The 19,281-nt window shown below is 39.8% G+C and overlaps 1 protein-coding gene across 7 annotated transcripts in view; it reads right to left on the bottom strand.

Annotated features, from left to right (window-relative positions):
• Positions 1-19,281, bottom strand: part of PLAGL1 (PLAG1 like zinc finger 1) — a 62,299-nt gene that overhangs the window by 32,577 nt on the left and 10,441 nt on the right. For all 7 annotated transcript variants that reach the window (XM_053591654.1, XM_053591653.1, XM_053591658.1 and 4 more), the window contains exon 2: positions 7,456-7,491. The gene's annotated coding sequence lies outside the window, so the exon portion shown is untranslated. The remainder of the gene's footprint in view (positions 1-7,455; positions 7,492-19,281) is intronic.

A 19,281-nucleotide genomic window follows, 5' to 3' on the forward strand; every position in this document is an offset into this window, starting at 1 on the left:
CAAGAATAAAAAATTTTAATAAGAATTGTGTTATCATAATATTCCCATGAAATGCACAAATCCAGAACGGCGTGAAGTGATGGCACGAGTTGAACTTAGATCTCAAGTTGAAAGATGTTTTTAAAACATAAATGAACAACAGACATATTTAAGAGAATTCGTGTATAATATTAATAATTATCTTAAATGTCACTTTTTTCCCCTTGTTTTCCTCTCAAAGCAAAAATAAAAGAACCACCTGATTATATCATGGTTAATATTTGTCTGTCTCTGCTCTTGTGTTTAGAAAAAGAAGGGGGGTGTTGAATCAACTTCTACTTAACATCATTTATTATGCATACCATATTCCTACTTATAACATAGTTGTGACAAAACCTCCATTGTTCATTACACACTAGCCACAAACTTGAGTAATTCTAATGTAAGCATGAGAAACTCCCGTCTCCTTTGGGGTGAATTTCCCAATTCCTCTGTGTTAAATTGAGGTCTAATTTTCCCTGTGCCTGGTTTTCACAAGAAGGTCCATTCCACCCCATGTGCTCCCTTTCAGCTGTCAATAAACAGAGGCAGTGAATTCCCCACGGCTTCACAAAGCTAGTTAGGCAGAGCCATTCATTCCTTCAGGAAAACAGGGCATTGATTTCAGCGAGTTCCCAGGGAGCAGCTGCAACAAAGAGATCAAAGGCCCACCTCTCTTTCCCTCCATTGCTTTCATTAGGCCCAGCCCAGACAAACAGCGACAGGTTTCCTTGAGACAAGGAGAGGGCCCGGCAGACCACCTCATGGTTCAATTCAAATTCATCCGTTTCCTACATTCCAGTGACAGTCCAGAATGCTAACCATGACAAACCGGCACAATCACCCGGCATAATATACTGCTCGCTAGTTCATCCAAGGTCAGAGGGAGAAAACAGGCACTGAGGGCAGTCCTCCGCTTCTAGGGCCTGCTGAGCCTCAATGGTCCCTGACATTCCATAAATAAACGTCTCCCTCTCACGCTGCCTTTCTTCCTCCATCCTACAACCCCACAAGTGACGGTCTCACTTAACAATCTGCAATTTCTTTCATGTCACCGTGCCCAAACTGTATAGAAATTTTATTCTCAGTCTCATAGAGACATGGGCAGAAGACTAGGGCTATACGCAAAGCCTTCAGCAGTTCACTGCTGTGGTAAAGCCAATCCACTATGCCCGCGAGGAGCTGTGATTTCCAGGGTTTCCCTGAGGGGTGACCTCCAGTGAAGGCCACACAACTTAAAGAGGGAGTTGGTTTGTGGACATTCTGTTTGTTAAACAAAAAATGTGAGCGGAGATATAATAGTGTTTTGATTGGATCTAGGTAATCACTCAAACTGGGTAATTCAATTCTTAAATGATAGTCTGCGTGTGAATGAGTTTTTGTGTATACACGTGTGTGTACGTGTGTGAGAGAGAGAGGAAGAGCAAGAGTGAATATGGAAGAAAATGAATTGCATTTGATGGGTCACCTCAAGGGAACGGACAGAATGAGAAGGCTAACAAATTCACCATCGCATTTACTCTCCTTCCTTCATGCAACCTTCACCAACGCCTGTAACTAAATGTGTTCATTGTAATGTGCTCCATTCCATTTCTGTCACTGATCCTGAGTAAACATGGGAATAGATGGGTTAAGTTTCAAAACTCCTAAACCAAAAAGAAAATAAACAATATTGGAATGAAAGGTATGGAGACCTCATTCCTTGGTGTAGAACACAACCTCTCCACGTACCGTCTTACAATCAGCTTCAGTTCTGACCTGGAAGGAAGGAAGATGTTCCCTCATTTCCAAATTGGGGCAGAAATGAGCTTAGAAAATACAGAACTCTGAACTGCACAGGAAAGGCAGTTCTGATGAGAGCAGTGTGACTGTTAAATTAGGAATCTTAAAGCTAACTCTGGCACTAAGTTTGGGCTTAGGGACCCATTTAACCTCTGTCTTCCAAAATGGAGACAGAAATACCCACCAAGAATTCCTTTACTAGGTATTGTGAAATAACTATTCCTTAAAAACTATGTATCTCATTGAAGGAAGATAGGCTTATGAGTAGAACTTCTTTATGCAATGTATGCTCTGTAATTCAAGAGATGTTCTCTGGAAACTCTCTAAGTTTCTATAAATCAAATCATATTTTAAAAGCGCTCAGAACATTTACTACTCGAAGTCTATGGCAAATGGCCAAATACACATATCAACCCATTGATGTATCTTTGGAAAGCATTTACAAAGCACTTAGGAACGCTCTCCCTTGGATCTTTACCACCACTACCTGAGAGAGATTATTTTAGTAATACGTTTTTGGATGAGGAGATTGTAGGCTCAAGAAAGAAAAACTGACTTGCCAAAGTTGTAGCACTAATAACTAGCAGAGCTAAAATTTTAAATTCAAGTAGTCTGCCTCTCTTGTGCTATTCCCATTATACTTAACAACTATGTGCTGTGGACAAAATATTAAATTTTAGTGTCACCTGTTTGTAAATTAAGCAATTAATAATATTTTCAGAACCTCAGTTTCCCAAACTCTGAAAGAGGAACAATAATACTGTCTCTCCTAGGGTCTTACATAAAGCGTGAACACCAATGCTGGCAAATGATAAAAGCACAATAGTGAGCGCTATTATTATCAATGATGAAAACCAAACCAGTGCAAAACTTGTTAAAAACAAAAACAACTCTTCCTTTTCAAGAAAAAGGCATAAAATTTAAGTTTCAGTCTCTAGAATACATAATCCCCTCTGGCATTAAAAGCTTAGGACTCAAGTCTGGGACTTCATGGGGACAGACTAATGAACCAAGATCAAACTGTTTTCAAAGATAAAGAAAGCTACTTTACAAAATAGAAACATTAATTGAAGTGTCTTTTTAAAAGAAAGCTAATTGAGGCAAATCCTTGTTTGCTATAGAGCAGCAGTGTGATTTTTCTGCACAATTCAGCTTCACTTGTTGGCATTTAACCATTTCAAGTAGAAATGCATTAGTAACAGGAAGAAATTTGCAGGCTATTACCACTTGAAGAGAAAAACACATACAGGGATATTTGTTGTTTGCAGCTAGTGCTTTAATGTTCTCAAAGAACTTCACCAAGTCTGGCACAGCCAGAAAAGGCTTTGAAGAGAAGGTAACATTTATCCCACATTTTACCTAGTATAGAAATACTTCTAGAATATTCCTGATTGTCCTAGAGCTTGAGACAAGCTCTGTGAATTCTGACTATATCATTCGGCGAGTTAGGTCCTTTTCACTGCTTTTGTTCATTTGGAAAATTAAGTGGAACTCCCTGCCCCTTTTAAAAATTTCATCTGAGGCTTTGATATTAAAGAGGCAGGAGTTGAAGCCACTGTTGTTTCACTTAGTGCTTAAGGCACCTCCTAATTCTATAGTTCTGTGACTTAAAATTACTGCTTATTCCTATATTGCTTTACCTACCGTATAACTGTATAAACATGTCATTTTACATGCACATGTTAATCTATATCTAAGAAATACTCTTCTTTGCTACTATTTATATCAGAAATTAATAGTTGGAAAATATTCTTTTTTTTTTTGTAGAGACAGAGTCTCACTGTACTGCCCCCTCAGGTAGAGTGCCGTGGCGTCACACGGCTCACAGCAACCTCTAACTCTTGGGCTGTTTTCATCTCAGATATTTACATCACCTGTAGAAGTCTAAAAGTTTAATTTGGGTCTTTTCATAGCTTCCATCTTTTCTTAATAATCTTATGCTTTCCTCTACCATCTTAAATAAATAGAACATAGTTTTAATACCCTTATTAAATCTTTTTAGCAAGTTTTTATTAACTAATCTATTAAATTAAATCTGTTCATCAAATTTATTTTAGTATCTCCATTTATTAAATCTGTATCATTTCGGGATCTGTTTCTATTGATTGATTTTTCTCTTCACTATTGAATTTTCCTGCTTCTTTCATATCTGGAAAATTTTGATTGACATTGCACACTTTACTTTATTGGGTGCTAGATATTTTGTATTTCTCTAAATATCCTTGATCTTTGTTCTGGGATGCAGTTAAGCTATTAGAAACAATTTGATCCTTGAAACCAAAATTCTGAAAACTATGGCCCACAGGCCATATCTGGCCCCACTATTTCTATAAAGAAAAATTTACTGGAATGTATTCCACTACATGTAAATACATTCACTACATATTGTCTATGGCTGTTTTGCACTGCAATGGCATAAATGAGTTGTCATCACAGAGACCAACATGGCCCACAAAAGCTAAAATATTTTCCATCTGGCCCTTTACTACAAAAAAGTTTTGTGATTTTTTTTTTTTTTTGCAATTTGGCCAGGGCCAGGTTTGAACCCGTCACACTTGGTATATGGGGCCAGCACCCTACTCACTGAGCCACAGTCGCCACCCCTTAGGATCTCTTTTTAATGGCTTACTTTTAAGATTTTTAAGGCAGGATCAGAGCAGCCTATAGTCTAAGGCTAATTTTACCTCACCACCAAGGTACTACTCTCTGAAATATACTGCCACTTATATTTCACGGTTTTTCTACTCTGAATGGGGAGGGGGATAGGCACATTTCTCCCATCTATGTGAGCTACTTTTTCTTCCCAATGATGCCTGATTCTTTCCTCATCCTTGGGTGGTTTATTTACACTAATCAGCACTTAGATGAAGACTCTAGGGGAACTCCCTAGAGATCTCTGGCGTTTACTCTCTGTGAAACTCTCTCTTCTCTAGTACTGTGCCCATCAAATTCTAAGACTGAGAAATTGTGGAAAACGAAGCAGGGAAATTAAAAGGGGTGGTAACTAGAGAGAAATGGTGCTAAATAATTTTTTTTTTTTAAAGTGGGAGGAAATCCATGAGGCAGGGTGAAAAAAGGACAGCTACTGGAACAACATCCTTGAATGGGCGAGGGCCATGGGGTCTCAGAATATAACCACAAGTTTAAGCTTTAGATTAGACCTAGACAGTTCACTCAAGAAGGAAGGGGAGAAGGTAGAATGTGGGTTTAGGGGCAGGAGAATGGGCAGATGTGGTGATGGAAGCTTCCGGAAGTTCCCTTATCAGGTATTTCTATTTTTCTCAGTGAAAATGGAGGCAGTGTCATCAGCTGAGAGGGAGAATAGGGAAAGAGGACCTGGAAGCTTATAGAGAAAGAAGATTTTAAAATATTTTTCTATAAATTAATTGTCCAAATTGCCAGAAAATACTAGGGGCACCCTTCAGGCTAGCATCACATTGTTGAAGTAAAGGCCAGTGACCCTGGCTGGGTATTCTCCTCCAGCTGTGTTCAGCTAGACGGCTGCAGGCATGGAACAGGCAAACCCAGGCACCGGCATATAAGACACTAAGCACAACAAAGCAGGGGAAGGGGTGTGTTAGACGAGCGTATGGGTGATCTTAACAAGGTTGGCTATTAACAGCAAGTAAGAAGGGATGTGAGTTACGAGGGGAGTGCGGTATAAAAGTGGTATGTGTAGGTGAAGTTAAAATTTTGTTGGTGGCCAGGCATGGTGGCTCTCACTTATGATTATAGGCTTCAGGAGTCTGAGTCAGGAGGATTGAGTTTTAGACCAGACTGAGCAACATAAAGATCTTGTTTCTACAAGAAATTAAAAAAATTAACTGGGCGTGGTGGTGTACACCTGTATCCCCAGCTACTTGGGAAGCTAAGGCAGAAGGATCGCTTAAGCCCAGGAGCTCGAGGTTGCAGTGAGCTATGATTGTGCTACTGTACTCCAGCCTGCGTGACAGGGTTAGACCCTAGCTCTTAAAATTTTTTTTTTTTGCAGTGAGGGGTCAAGAGACAGGTGAAAATGGGATGCTGTGAATGAAGATGATGAAGGGAAAGCAGTTACTGTTAATGACTCAGTGCACAGTATGACCATGGAAGGGAGTGGCTAACGTAGTCTGGAGGACAAGATCATTGCAGCAGAGAAGTCAAGGAACTGAGAAGCCAGCATATGAAGGGCCCTATATAGCCTTGAACTTACCAAGAACTAGGACACATTAGTCTTGAAAAAAAAGGTCAGTGAGCCATGAGCTAAAACTTCAAGGATTAAGGAAGAGTGATGAAGGAATTCGTAAATAACAAGAAGACAGAATGTACCACAGATTTCCACTTTACAGTAGAAACTGATTGAATAACCATATTTATAATGATTTAGCTGTTTTAAGTTAGTCCAACAGTCCTTTAATGCTATAACTTTTTTGATTCTGTCTGAATACTCTTAATGTCTTTTGCTATCAATGTGAAAAACGTATTACTTAAATTTTGAAGCAACATTTCCCAATGAGTGTTCCATGAAGCATTGGTTATACTATGATATATTTGATGACATAGGGGTTGCATGGCAAAATACATTTGAGAAACATCACAAACCAAACCTCATCTTGGATAATCTCTCTCTGGAAACAAACAAATATAATTTAAAATTCAGTTTTTTCCCCAAATTTACATGACCACAGGTCCCTTTTCCATATAATATCAGTTAACATCCCAAGCAGTGAGTATGTTAAGCCATGTACTTAACACGCCTTTACTTGAGAAAAGATTACGTTAGAGCTGTCTTCCTAGCAGCCTCAAAATAGGTAAGACAGAACTTTCTAGAATAAGATTTAAAACACTGATACAGACACTGCCATAGAATGAAAATACCCATTATATTTTAATATTTTGCAACAATATTCTCCTTTTTTGATAATATGGTGAAACACAAAGCCATCTTCAGACAATGATAGTTCTCAGAGATGTCTTTAAAATTAGTTCAGCATATTCAGTTCTTCTCCATTAAAATGACACTATATAAATATTATTTTTTTTTTTTTTTTTTTTTTTGAGACAGAGCCTCAAGCTGTCAACCTGGGTAGAGTGCCGTAGCATCACAGCTCACAGCAAACTCCAACTCCTGGGCTCAAGCAATTCTCCTGTCTCTGCTTCCCAAGTAGCTGGGACTACAGGCGCCCGCCACGGCTTTTTTTTTTTTTTGGTTGCAGCCATCATACTTGTTTTGGCGGGGCTGGGCTGGATTCGAACCTGCCAGCTTAGGTGTATGTAGCTGGTGCCTTAGCCGCTTGAGCCACAGGAGCCGAGCCTATATAAATATTTTTTAAAGGCTGCCATAAAGATGTATTAGATGAACATTAAAGCATCCAATGTATCTATAACCTCAGCTCTGCAGATGGCGCTTTGCTCCCACTAATCACAAACCTAATAGGAAATCACCCCAAAGAAATGGCTCCTTAGCCCCAGATGTGTAATTCCAAGTTCCTCAAAATATCTATCACTTAATGGTATTAGAAAAAAGTGAAACAGACCTTAAAATAATATAAATGCCAAATAATAATAATTTTTCCTCCAACTGATGCTCTAGGACCTCTAAAAAAGTACTGTTATGTGATCAGAGAAGAGAAAGTACTGCGGGAGGAGGATAAAAAAAGTGAAATGTCAACTTACAATAGCCAATCGCTATGTCAATCAGGCAGGAGCAATCTGAAAAGAAAAATAAGAATTATGAGTTAGTGTTACATAATAATTGCACACTCATTTCTTGATTGTAATTTTCATGTCACTGTAGGTTCATATGCAATTTTAAGAGAGGCTTTCCTCAGTTTCCCACAATAGTAACATTTCACAAAACCAGAGTACCACATCACAACCAGCATAATTGTATTAATAGGATCCAAGCGTCTATTGAGACTTTCCAGTTTAACTGTACTCGCGTGTATGTGGACAATTCTACCACACATACAGGCTCTCATACCCAGCACGCCAGTCGAGGACCTTGCGGGTTCATTACGAGGCTCCTTCAGGCAGCTCCCACATCCCACCTCCTTCACAACTCCCTGCTGTCTCTAATCCCTTGTGTATCTATTTTCAACACTAAAATAATAAGGTCCATTTATAAAAAATAAGTATTTTACTCATTGTCCATAAGAGACTATTACCTAGTTATACATCAAACCAGGAATAAAGAATTCTATTTTTCTGCATAAGTTTTAGTTGAAAGAACACATCCTTCTGGAGAGAAGTTTCTTTCCATTGTTAGCAAAACATAGACTACTCATTTCAAAAATCAAAAGGTCAAAGTTAAGATAGTTAGCAGTGTTGTCTGAATTCACGCTATAATCTTGACATTTCTCTAACAAGAAAACTTTGAGTGCTACCATGGGATAATCTGGGTATTTTACACATGTTGTCTCTTTTAAATGGTCCAAAAAGGCTCTGGTGTATTCACCATTATTATTCCTGTTTGGCCCAGGAAGAAAACAGGCACCAAGATCACATGACCAGCAGTAAAAGATCCTGGAACCTGGGACTAGGCTCTTAGCACTCAGACCATCCTGCCCCCAAGGAAGCCATGATGATGACATCAAAATATTTTGTGTCATTGTTACTGCAGACAAATCACCTGATTATTGCTAGACTTCGCTTTAGTATACAGTAATTAAACAAAGAAAATGTCCAAAACGACGATTGGTAAGATGGGAGTAGTATTTTATTCAAACACTAAATGATGAGAATTTGCTAAAAACGAAGGTTGGAACACACAAGAAAAATGTTGTATCATGGCAACAAACTGTTCACTAGCCCTGAACAACTCGTGTTCCACATATGTTGCTGACTGCAGGTAGCATTTTATATATAGCCATGATTACTCTTGGAAACAACCACACTCAGCTCGGCAAAGATGATGATGGGAGGACTCAAATTTGTGAACAGATAAAAGCTTCAAAATGAGGCTCTTTAGAGACCTCTAAAACTCCAAAGATAATGTTCCTATTATAATAATTGAGCAGACATCTATTGTGACAAACTTTCTGGAGGTTTATTAGCTTAATACCATCGCATTATCACTGAGGATTAGCAGGCACTTTCTCCTGTGAAACAGCTCAGCACATTCATGCATAGATGCTGCATTTTGGTCCATCATTCGACAGCGTTTAAAAGGCCCTTCCTCAATAAGCCATTGAGATGCTGTCCCAAATTCTCTGGCGAGGCTTTCTTTGCGGTGCTAATTTTACAGACCTCTCCTGGATGATCCAAGTCCAAGAGGCGGCCGGCGAAGGAGAATCACCATTGTCGGGGGGACATATAACTGACTTACACAGAGCAACTACGGAAATGAGGCCCTGAAGTTCATCTCCCATATGAAAACACACACGAGGTGATACTCAGGAAGGGAGTTCATTACCTCATTAACATTTAAATATTTTAAAAACTTTAAAATACTTATATTTTATGCAATTTCTAGAAGTCACAATTAATTTAACTGACCTTTATAATCTCTCCTAGTTCCTTAAAGCTCACCTTTCCTTAAAGGTGGGAAGGTGGAGTATGGAGGTAAAGGAGCCCCACTCTGCCCGCTCAGATCCTGTCCCATGACACCTGCTCACCTTTCCTCACCCGAGAAGCTGGACATCCAGGGCTGGGCCGGTGTGTGCAACACTCAGGGCCTACTGGACGCCACCTACCTCTCCCACCCCCCACCCATGGTTCCCAGAGCTAAGACTTCTATAAGCCTTATTCTTTCTTTCTTTTTTTTCTTATTTTTGTAAGCCTTATTATTTCAAGAAAGCATTGTGCTCTGGTCCTCTTGGGGAACTATCAGGCCAGATGGGAAACTTAACTTTCTACAAAAGTTTCCATTCCCAATGAAGTTTCCCCAATAAGCCTTGATAAGTAACAGTGACTGTCACAAATCTCTCCCATCCCTCTTACTCTACTGCTAAACACAGTCACTAGCAGTGTAAGGTGTAAGCACAATACCTGTGTGGTTCATCATTCTAAAACAGTCTACAAAATTAACTGAAACATGCAAGTGTGCTTTGTTTGCATATTACCTCAGCTCTAACATTTATATCACTATTTTTCTGAAACCGTTAAATTCTTAGAGGACAGAGATTATATCTGTACAACTATGTGGACAAAGTATAGCCAGGTACAAACATCCACTAAATGCCTTTGATGGTGATGAGCGCAGCCACGGTAAAGACAATGCAGCCTGGCTCTATTTCACCAGAAGTTCTAGAAGGTTTCCAGGAACCCAGATACAGATAGAAGGAGAGAACCAAGACTTTTTCACTAAAAAGGCAGGATCCAGCATTAGGAGCTACTATGGATGCTTTCCTTTGAATTTCAATTACCTGTAAAGAAGATAATATCCCTTATTACATTAAAGCATTTTAAAATTCTAGGATATGAAAAACGGACCGTGCCTATTTAGTTCAGGCTGCAATAACAAAGTGCCATAGACTGGGTGGCTTAAACAGCGTTTATTTCTCACAGTTATGGAAGGCAGACGTCCCAGATCATGGTGTCAGGGTGGTCGGGATCCTCTTCTACCTGCAGACCACGACTCTTGTGTCCTCACTAGCTCTCTGGCCTCTTCTGATAAAGGGCACTAATCCCATTCACAACTGCTCCAACTTCATGACCTAATTATTTCCCAAAGGCCTCACCTCAGGATACCATCAAATTAGGAGCAGAGTTTCAATGTATTGACTCTTCAGGGGACACAAATATTATGGCAATGCCCTTACACAGACATGAAGACAGTTCAGGTATTTTTTTTTTTTTAATAATTCAGAGTCTGCAAAATCTCACACCAAAAATAACAGAGGTAGGAGAAAGAGAAAAGATGACTCAAAACCTATGCGATTCTGTAATCAGAGAGCTAATCAAATAACAGTAGATACGTCAGAGGCAGCTCAATGTGACAGGAGAAGGCTTCAGAGGGGATTAAGCCCACACAACAATGAAGTGGAGAGGATACTCCAGGAGAAATGCAGGGAGGCTCCAGAGATGAGTTCTCATCACTGGGCAGAATGACAGAGGGTTAACGTTAATTCTTTGTGGCAAATTGACGTAGCCACAGGTACCCAGATTAAACACTACTATTTCTGGGTATGTCTGTGAAGAGTATGCTTCTGGATGAAACCAGCCTTTGAATTAGTGGATTTCAGCAAAGCAGTCTGCCCTTCCCAATGTGGGCAACAACCATCATCCCATTCAGGGCCTGAAAAGAACAGAAAACACAAAGGAAGGAGGAATTTACCCCTTTTTCTTCCTGTCTAGCTGCTTCGGCTGGGACACTGGGGGGTCTTCCCTGCCCCTGCACTGGGATTTATACCATAGTATAAACTGGTTCTCCAGCCTTCAGACTTGGACTAGAATTACACCACTGGCTTTCTGGGGCTCCAGCTTGCAGACAGCAAATCAAGGTATTTCTCAGCTGTTATAACCACCTGGGTGGCCAATTCCTCTTAATAAATCAGCCTCTCTCTCTGTATATGTGAGTATGTGTACACGTACATATACTCTGTGTCAACTCAGACTCATTTGGGTCTGAGGGGCTGCCCGACAACTTTTCAGTATTTCCCTACTCTTTGGTTATTTCATACTTTCTCTCCTATCTTCCGATTGTTGTCCCCACTCCCAAAACTTATACGTAGTATATAAATATCTCTGTTAACATCCTTACTTGATGCTTCGCTGAGAAAATAAAAGCTATTGCATACGGCATCTCACCTTTCCGACTCTAAACCAAGAAACTTCCTTATGTCCACAGGCGCACACTCACTTCGTAGCCACAGAGGACCAGGCCACCTCTCCCTGCAAAACTTCCTCTCATTATCATCTCCCTTTCTACTCCAGGTACTTCTCTCCATGCTCTGGTATTTCCCAATTTTTTTAAAAAAATCCTTTCTCAGATAAAAGTTCTAAAAAGAATGGAAAACTTAGATAATCTCCATTTCCTCACCTCCTATTCACTTTCCAACCCATTCCCCAGGCTCTTATCTCTACCACTCTATCAAAGGATCCTTATCAAGGTCATCAAAGCACTTCTTATTATCCTCATTTTCAAAATCAGGACAGAGAGGCTCAAGAGAGATTACTAGGTTGAGATAGTGAAAACATACCTTCCCTCGGAGATAGGCAAGAGCCTGGGGCTGCCCCAAAGCACTCTTTTCAGGATATTAGACTGAGGACTTCATCTTCCAGGGACCCCCCTCTCCCTTCCTCTCTTATGTCATCCTCCCTGCAGTAAATCTCAGACCTACTCTCCGTGGAATATGTCATTGTTTCTCATTTTTAATTGAGAAAAAGAACCTTGCTTCACCTATGAATGCTTTTTGTTTGATTATGTGGTGTAAATTATTTAAAACTAGGGGATAAAACCACCTGAGAATAGGCATACAAATAAGAAAAATTCATATACATAAGAAATTTTTGCTGAGAAAGAATAAAACCTTCCTCAGTATTGGACAGGTAATAAGCAGAATGAGCATTTGACCTCTGATCACCTGAATTCTAAGCACCAGGCTGTCTGCTGCATGGGATGGTTACATCTCACTGTTTCCATTCCATGGTGACAGGACAAAGGCATCATTCTGAGAGATGTGACATAGTTCCATTGCCTCTATGAGGTCAGAAAACCTAGCAATGATGCAAATTTGCCATGAGCAAACACGTCATGCGACATATATCACAATGGGACTTTACAACGAGAATTTTGTCAAGACACGATACTCAGGGCATTTTTCCTCCCTAGCTCTCTATCTTAGAAGCCAAATTTCAAAGTGTGAATTGTGGTACAGATTTATATGCTCACCCCATATCCTAGTCTGGTATTCTAGACTCACAGGCATTGAAGTTGATTAGTACTGTCTTGAACCTGAGTGAGAGGGCCTGAGGACACATGCTCTGTTCTGGCCCTTCTCTGGCTGTGCTGTTCCATCTAAAATGAGGAGTCCAAGGGTCTAAAGGATGTGCCCACCCAGATGCAGACTCCCTCTTCTAGACCATGCTTTGCTCCAAGTTTCTAGGACCATGAAATTCCTTGTATAATTAGCTCTGAACCTAGTACCAAGGACTGTTATAGGCTCTTTCTCCGATCAATGTTTTAGAGGGCAGATTGTACGGCTTGCTATATGCAGACCTGGGCCCAAGGAATGGCCAAAAGGCAGCTTGGGGAGTTCATAACTCAAATGAGCACCCTTCAGGGTGCAGAACAAGGCCTGGACCAGGAAGAAAAGATAAGCTGTACCAGGTTTGGGGGCCAGCTTGCCTCCCGTGTTATGGTCTAGAAGTGCAGACCCCAAGAATTTCATATTCGGACATGGTTTTCTAGCTCATATGAGGTAAATTTGTCAAGGCAAGATACAGTATATTTTAGACTTAGTTGCTTAGCCTAATCTATAACTGTTAAATATTTAGATATATGGTAAAAATCTTTCTATTTTATATTTTGGCTTGAACTCCACCCCCTACAGTAAGGCACAAGACTAGTTCAAGGCTGTACATGAACAGTTAATGACTGATGCAAGACTGTGGCAGCTGAGAAGGCCAAGTGTCCCAGACAGTGGACAACTGCAGGACAGTGGTCCCTCTGTAGGCTTTAGTCTTCCACTGTGCCAATCTACAATGTACATTTAGTGTGAACAAAAAATAAACTGCTTTTGAATAAAGCCACTGAGGCTTGGGGATGGCTGGTTAGCACAGGATAGCACTAGCTGTCCCAACTATATGGATATTGTTACCTGAAGAAGGATGTTGCTTTAGCAAAAACCTGAAATATATGACCTTGGTTCAGTGGTCAGCAAGCAGCGAGGATACTGATCTTAAGTGTCAGAAAGCTGGTGATGTATTTTTCCCAGTGGCAATGCACTTGGTAAGACATCTGCCTTTGGTATTTGGGGAGGCAGACCTCCTGCCAAAGGAACTTGCAGTTGTGAGAGAAGTAGGATGAAAACAACACATTTGAAGTGTGTATTGGTTATTATTGGCTTCATCGGACAAGGTATTTCAAGAAAGAGATGAGCTAAGACAGCACTATCCAGTTTTTAAGAAGTGAAAGGGAATAAAGAGATTCCAGACCTTTCAGATTTTGCAAAATTATCAGAACTGACTGCTTCTCAACCTTCATGCTAACAGTTAAAGATAAGACTTTGAAGGTTATAAGCCTAAGAAAACTGTTTTAAAAATTAAGTCACTGGCTGGACACAGCCGTGGTGTTGCCTGTAATCCTAGCACTCTGAGAGACCAAGGCAGGAAGATCGCTTGAGCTGAGAAGTTTGAAATCAGCCTGAGCTAGGGCAAGAGCAAGACTCCATCTCTCCTAAAAATAAAAAAGGTAGTCAGGTACTGTGGTAGGCACCTGTAGTCCCAGCTACTTAGGAGGCTGAGGCAGGAGAATCACTTGCGCCCAGAGTTTGAGGTTGCTGTGAGCTAGGCTGATGCCATGGCACTATTGCCTGGCCAACAGAGTGAGATTCTGCCTCAAAAAAAAAAAAAAAAAAAAAAAAAAAAGTTGCCTCAGGGCAAGGGTAGATAATGTGTCCATTAAATCATTTCATGTGGATAAAATGACTAAGAAAATAGATCAGATTAAGGATAAAGCTTTCCAATAGAAGCCAGACAACCTCAATACAACTTCCTTTAGGACTAGAAAGGGAGCCAGCTACAGGAGTGAGAAATTAAATCAACGTAGCAGATCTAAGAACCAGGTCTCGAAACACACAGAACTGATTGGAAACAGATAAGAAACCTGCTGGATTTTTAGAGGGAATTGTGCTGCCAAAGAGCATAAGCCTATCAACTTTAAGTCTTAAAATGACCCTCTGGCCCCGGCCCTCTCTATGCAGGCGGTGGACGGAAACAGTGGCTCTGTTCCCAAGTAGAGGCAATTCTCTAAATTCCCACTTCATCTGTGGCTAAGGAAGAAAAAAGAAAAGTAAGAACCCCCTGGAGGGCAGAGCCAGTGCCTCTGAAAACAAACAAGAAGGCAGAATCAAGGCCTCATCAAGACACATTTCGCTCCCCTAGGATTTGCCGAAATCTTGTGAGGGATTTCAAAAGTGCTATGAACCAGTGACTCCCTAAAGAGCACTGTTGAAATTTATAATCTATGCTATAACAAAGAGTAGGTTTGGATTTGTATTATATTAATAATCCCAGAGAGGTGTCAGAAAAAATCAATAATTTTTCTGTACACTGTAGATTTAAAAACCTCACAGTGAATGACATGTCCTTATGTTCCACAGTGTGTCCTCTGAGACCATGAACATCCTTCCATAGCCATTTAAAAGCAATTTTCTCGACTACAGTTTTAAACATCTCTGTGAATGTGACAAGATATTACCGTTAAAGCATATGACACTGACTCCACTTCACAGAAGTGCAGACAGATTTAACAAGACAGCTCAACTTCACACAAGCTCTCAAAACCTCAAGTAGGAGCTAAATGAAACCAATGGCATTACAAAGACTGCGACTATTATTCTTATAAAATATATGGCACAGAAAGAGAGAGGGCAGCAGAAAACTAGAGCGGCTTCTATTCAGTCTCAACATGGTAGTGTACTGCATGCATTTCCAGAAAACTCAGTGTTGTAGATTAAATTATGTCCCCTCCCTCACCCAAGATCAAATGTTCAAGCCCCAATCCCCAGTGTTCATGGCTCTGTTGGAGACAGGGCCATTCGGGAGATAATGAAGGTTAAATAATGTCCTAAGAGTGGGGATATAATCCAATTAAAATTCTCATTATAAAGTCCCCTTATGATACATAAGTGCATTTCTGATGTGTTTGCTCATAGCAAATTTGCATCAAGGCTAGGTTTTCTTACCTCATAGAGACAATGGGACTATGTCACATCTCTCAGAGCGATGCCCTGTCTTGTCACCAGGTAATGGGATCGCCTAAGAAACAATGAGCTGTAAACATCACAAGAGGCAGGCAGCCTGGGGACCGGCGGCGAGGTGTCAGAGGCCACGCGCTTGCTCTCCCACTTACTACCTGCCTGATACCGAGAAAGGTTTTATTCTTTTTCAGCAAAATTTTCTCATTTGTACAAAGGAGATAAAACCACCTATTCTCAGGTTGTTGAGAAAATAATTTACACCAAGTAGTCAACACAGAAACTACTCACAGGTAAAGCAAGATCTTTTTAATTTACCCTTAAGGTTAATTAATAAAAAAGTTAAGTATTTGTATACACATATGAAAAGCTTCCCTTTTCATATCAATATGAAAATCAATTAAAAGATTTTATCAGATTTTTCTTTTTGCCTGACAAAGTTAGGTCACCCTTTCTGGGTACTTCATCATATTAAAAAAGGAGACGAAATTTAACACTTGTGGGCACGAAACTTTTGTGTCAGGGTCTAGTTGTGCTAAACATTTCCACAAAAAATTTTTATTACTGTTCATATTAATGGTAGCCAATTGTAAAATTAAAACAGAAGGGGTGAGATCTAGACCTCCAGTCTCTCCTCATCTCTGCAGGATGAGGAATGTTCGGGACCTACCCAAGACCAAAGGATGTTTTCTTGGGCCACCTCCCACTACAGCCCACTCCATTATGAGACCTGCTGAGCAACATCTGTCTTTCAATTTTCTTGACTTAGAGTTTCATTCTCCTCCAACTGCTATGGTCACAAGGGTGACCATAAAGAAGTAGCATTAGACAACTCTGAGAGGAGCTTTAACAAGGTCTGGACATTTCTCTCACTAGGAAGCAGCTGACCTTATTACTACTTGGCACATTTCTTTTTAAGTGGATCTGGGAAAAATCTATCCACGGAACTGTGATATCTCCAATATATTTTTGAGTAAATACCAAAAAGTTTTCAATAGCGGTAGCTGAAATTTAATCAAATTAAATGTTTATTAAGTATCTACAAAGTGCTTATAACAGAAGAAATGGCAAACGCTGCCAGTTTCCTCGGACAGCCATTCTTCCCTTCTTCCTTTGTAACATAATCTCTGAATTTTAAGTGGCCACATGACCCCCAAGAATAAAGACATTTTTCAAAGGCAAGTCTTTTTAAAAAATGATTCCAGAGGAACTGGATTTATATACTGAAAAAGACTAGCGTTGATTCTTAGCTCACATCACATAAAAAATAATTTGAAATTGATGGCGGACAGGGCCACAGATCTAAATGTGACAGAAAAATGAAGCTGGGCGCAGGAGCACGTGGCTGTAGTCTCAGTTACTTGAGAGGCTGAGGTGGGAGGATCATCTGAGCCCACAAGTTTAATTCCAGCCTGGGCAATATAGTAAAACCCTATCTCTGAAAAAATTTTTTATTAATTTTAAGAAACAAAGAAAAATAAATTATCTATATCACTGCAAAACAGGCAAACAGAACACAAAAACTATTAAAAAGTAATAAAACAGATCCCATTAAGTAACAACTTTTCTTCATCAAAAGGCATCATTAGAAGAAAAACAGAAAAGTCATACTCATCAAGGAAATGTACCTGAAGACCGTGAGAGATCGCCTTATACTCACCCAAGAGCTTAAAAGAAAAAGAACCATATCAGTGCTAATGAAAACGTGAAACTACAAATACAAGTCTCACTGCTAGCAGAAGTGTGTACATTTATTCATTCCCTTTCGTAAACTGTTTGGCAGAATTTACTAAAACTAAATGTACGGCTATGACCTAACAGACTGAATCTCAGATACGCTCCCAAGTGAAATACTGCAAATGTCTACCAAAAAAACCTGCGTGTAATTATTCATAGCAGCTTTCCTTGTAAGAGCAGAAAGTGGATTAACAGAAAGGATAAACAAATCATGATATATAGATAACAATGGAATACTGCTTGGAAAAAAAAAGAGTTATTAACACATGCACCGAAATGGACGAACCTCAAACATTTATGCAGAGTGTGATTCAAGAGAGTACATACTGTTTGGTTACACTTAAAGCTAAAGAATAGACAAAACTAATCTACAGTGATGGAAATCAGAAGGGTGTGACCTCTAAGGGAAGTCCTGGCCAGAGGGAATTTTCTTTCTGGATGGATGTATAACATTGTCTAATCTTGACCTAGGTTGTGGTTACACAGGTGTACGCATATGTAAAAATTCATCGAGCTGTGTACATAAGACTGGCAGATTTTCCATGCTTTTTAAGTCTTTTATGTCATGTATTTTTCCATGTATTTTATAAAGTACTTTTTTTCATAATGCAACAGAAAAAGTACTTTAAATAGAGAAGCAGATTATCTTTACCGTATCTACTACCTAGGAAAAATAATTAGGCAAATGCAAAATTTTCTACTTAAAAATAAAACAAACACCAAGTAAATTGTGGCAAAGTTTAGTTGTTTATCTGAGTCCCGACTAAGCCAAAATCAGAATCATCCAATCTTATCCATTAGTATAAATAAAAATGTAGAAGGAAAATTCTGAGAAAATAAAACACACCAGTCACCAAAGCGAAGATCCCAAAGAACATGTTGGCAATAAAAGCAAAATCTTCATTACGTGTGTCATTTTCGGTGTGTTTTTACCAGAAATACTTCCGCTCAGTAATTTTATTTATTTTAACTATTTATTTTTATCACCAAGGCAGTATGGCTTAGGAGAAAGGGCTTTTGAATCAGACAAACCAGTTTTGCCACTTACTACCTATATGCCATTGAGCAAGTTTCTTAATCTCTTTGATACTGAGTTTCTTCACAATTTAAAACAGAGATAATAATACTTTGCAAAATTGTAGCACAATTATAGTAGGTACTTAATAGTGGTGGCTATTTAGCAATACATCTTTGTATGCAAAGTATCACGCTAGGCACTTGAACCCTATTCTAAGAACCTGACCATCTGGTAATGACATTTAGATATAAAGATTGGTGATGAAAGGTGAGAATTTAATAAGGGCTACAGATTATAAATTACAGGGTTCCTATCTAGCTAGTAGCATTGTACAGTGAATATCCTCTGAGCAGGGCCTGGAAAAACTTTGTTGAAAATTAGGTGAGGAGAATGCATTAGCTGAGGAGAAAGTGAGGAGGTAAAGTGAATGACATGAATATGAACTCAGCAGCAAAAGCAGGCGAGGGAGTGGATCTTTAGGGACTTAGGCTAGCACTACTCGGAGGACTGGATTAGTTCTGTGGAGTAACAGACTGGAATGGAAGGCAAGGAAGCAAGCTGGGACCAGACAAAAACGATCACTGGGCTGGCGCCGTGGCTCACGCCTATAATCCCAGCACTCTGGGAGGTCAAGGTGGGTGGATTAGCTGAGCTCACAGGTTCGAGACCAGCCCGGGACAGAGTGAGACCTCATCTCTAAAAACAGCCAAACACTGTGGCCGGTGCCTGCAGTCCCAGGTACTTGGGAGGCTGAGGCAAGAGAATCGCTTAACCCCAAGAGTTGGAGGTTGCTGTGAGCTGTGACGCCACAGCACTCCACCAAGGGTGACAAAGTGAGACTCTGTCTCAAATAAATAAATAAATAAATAAATGAAAGGATCACTG

The sequence above is a fragment of the Nycticebus coucang genome, chromosome 5 (genome assembly GCF_027406575.1).
Source record: "Nycticebus coucang isolate mNycCou1 chromosome 5, mNycCou1.pri, whole genome shotgun sequence".
In the NCBI taxonomy this organism is placed as follows: Eukaryota; Metazoa; Chordata; class Mammalia; order Primates; family Lorisidae; genus Nycticebus; species Nycticebus coucang.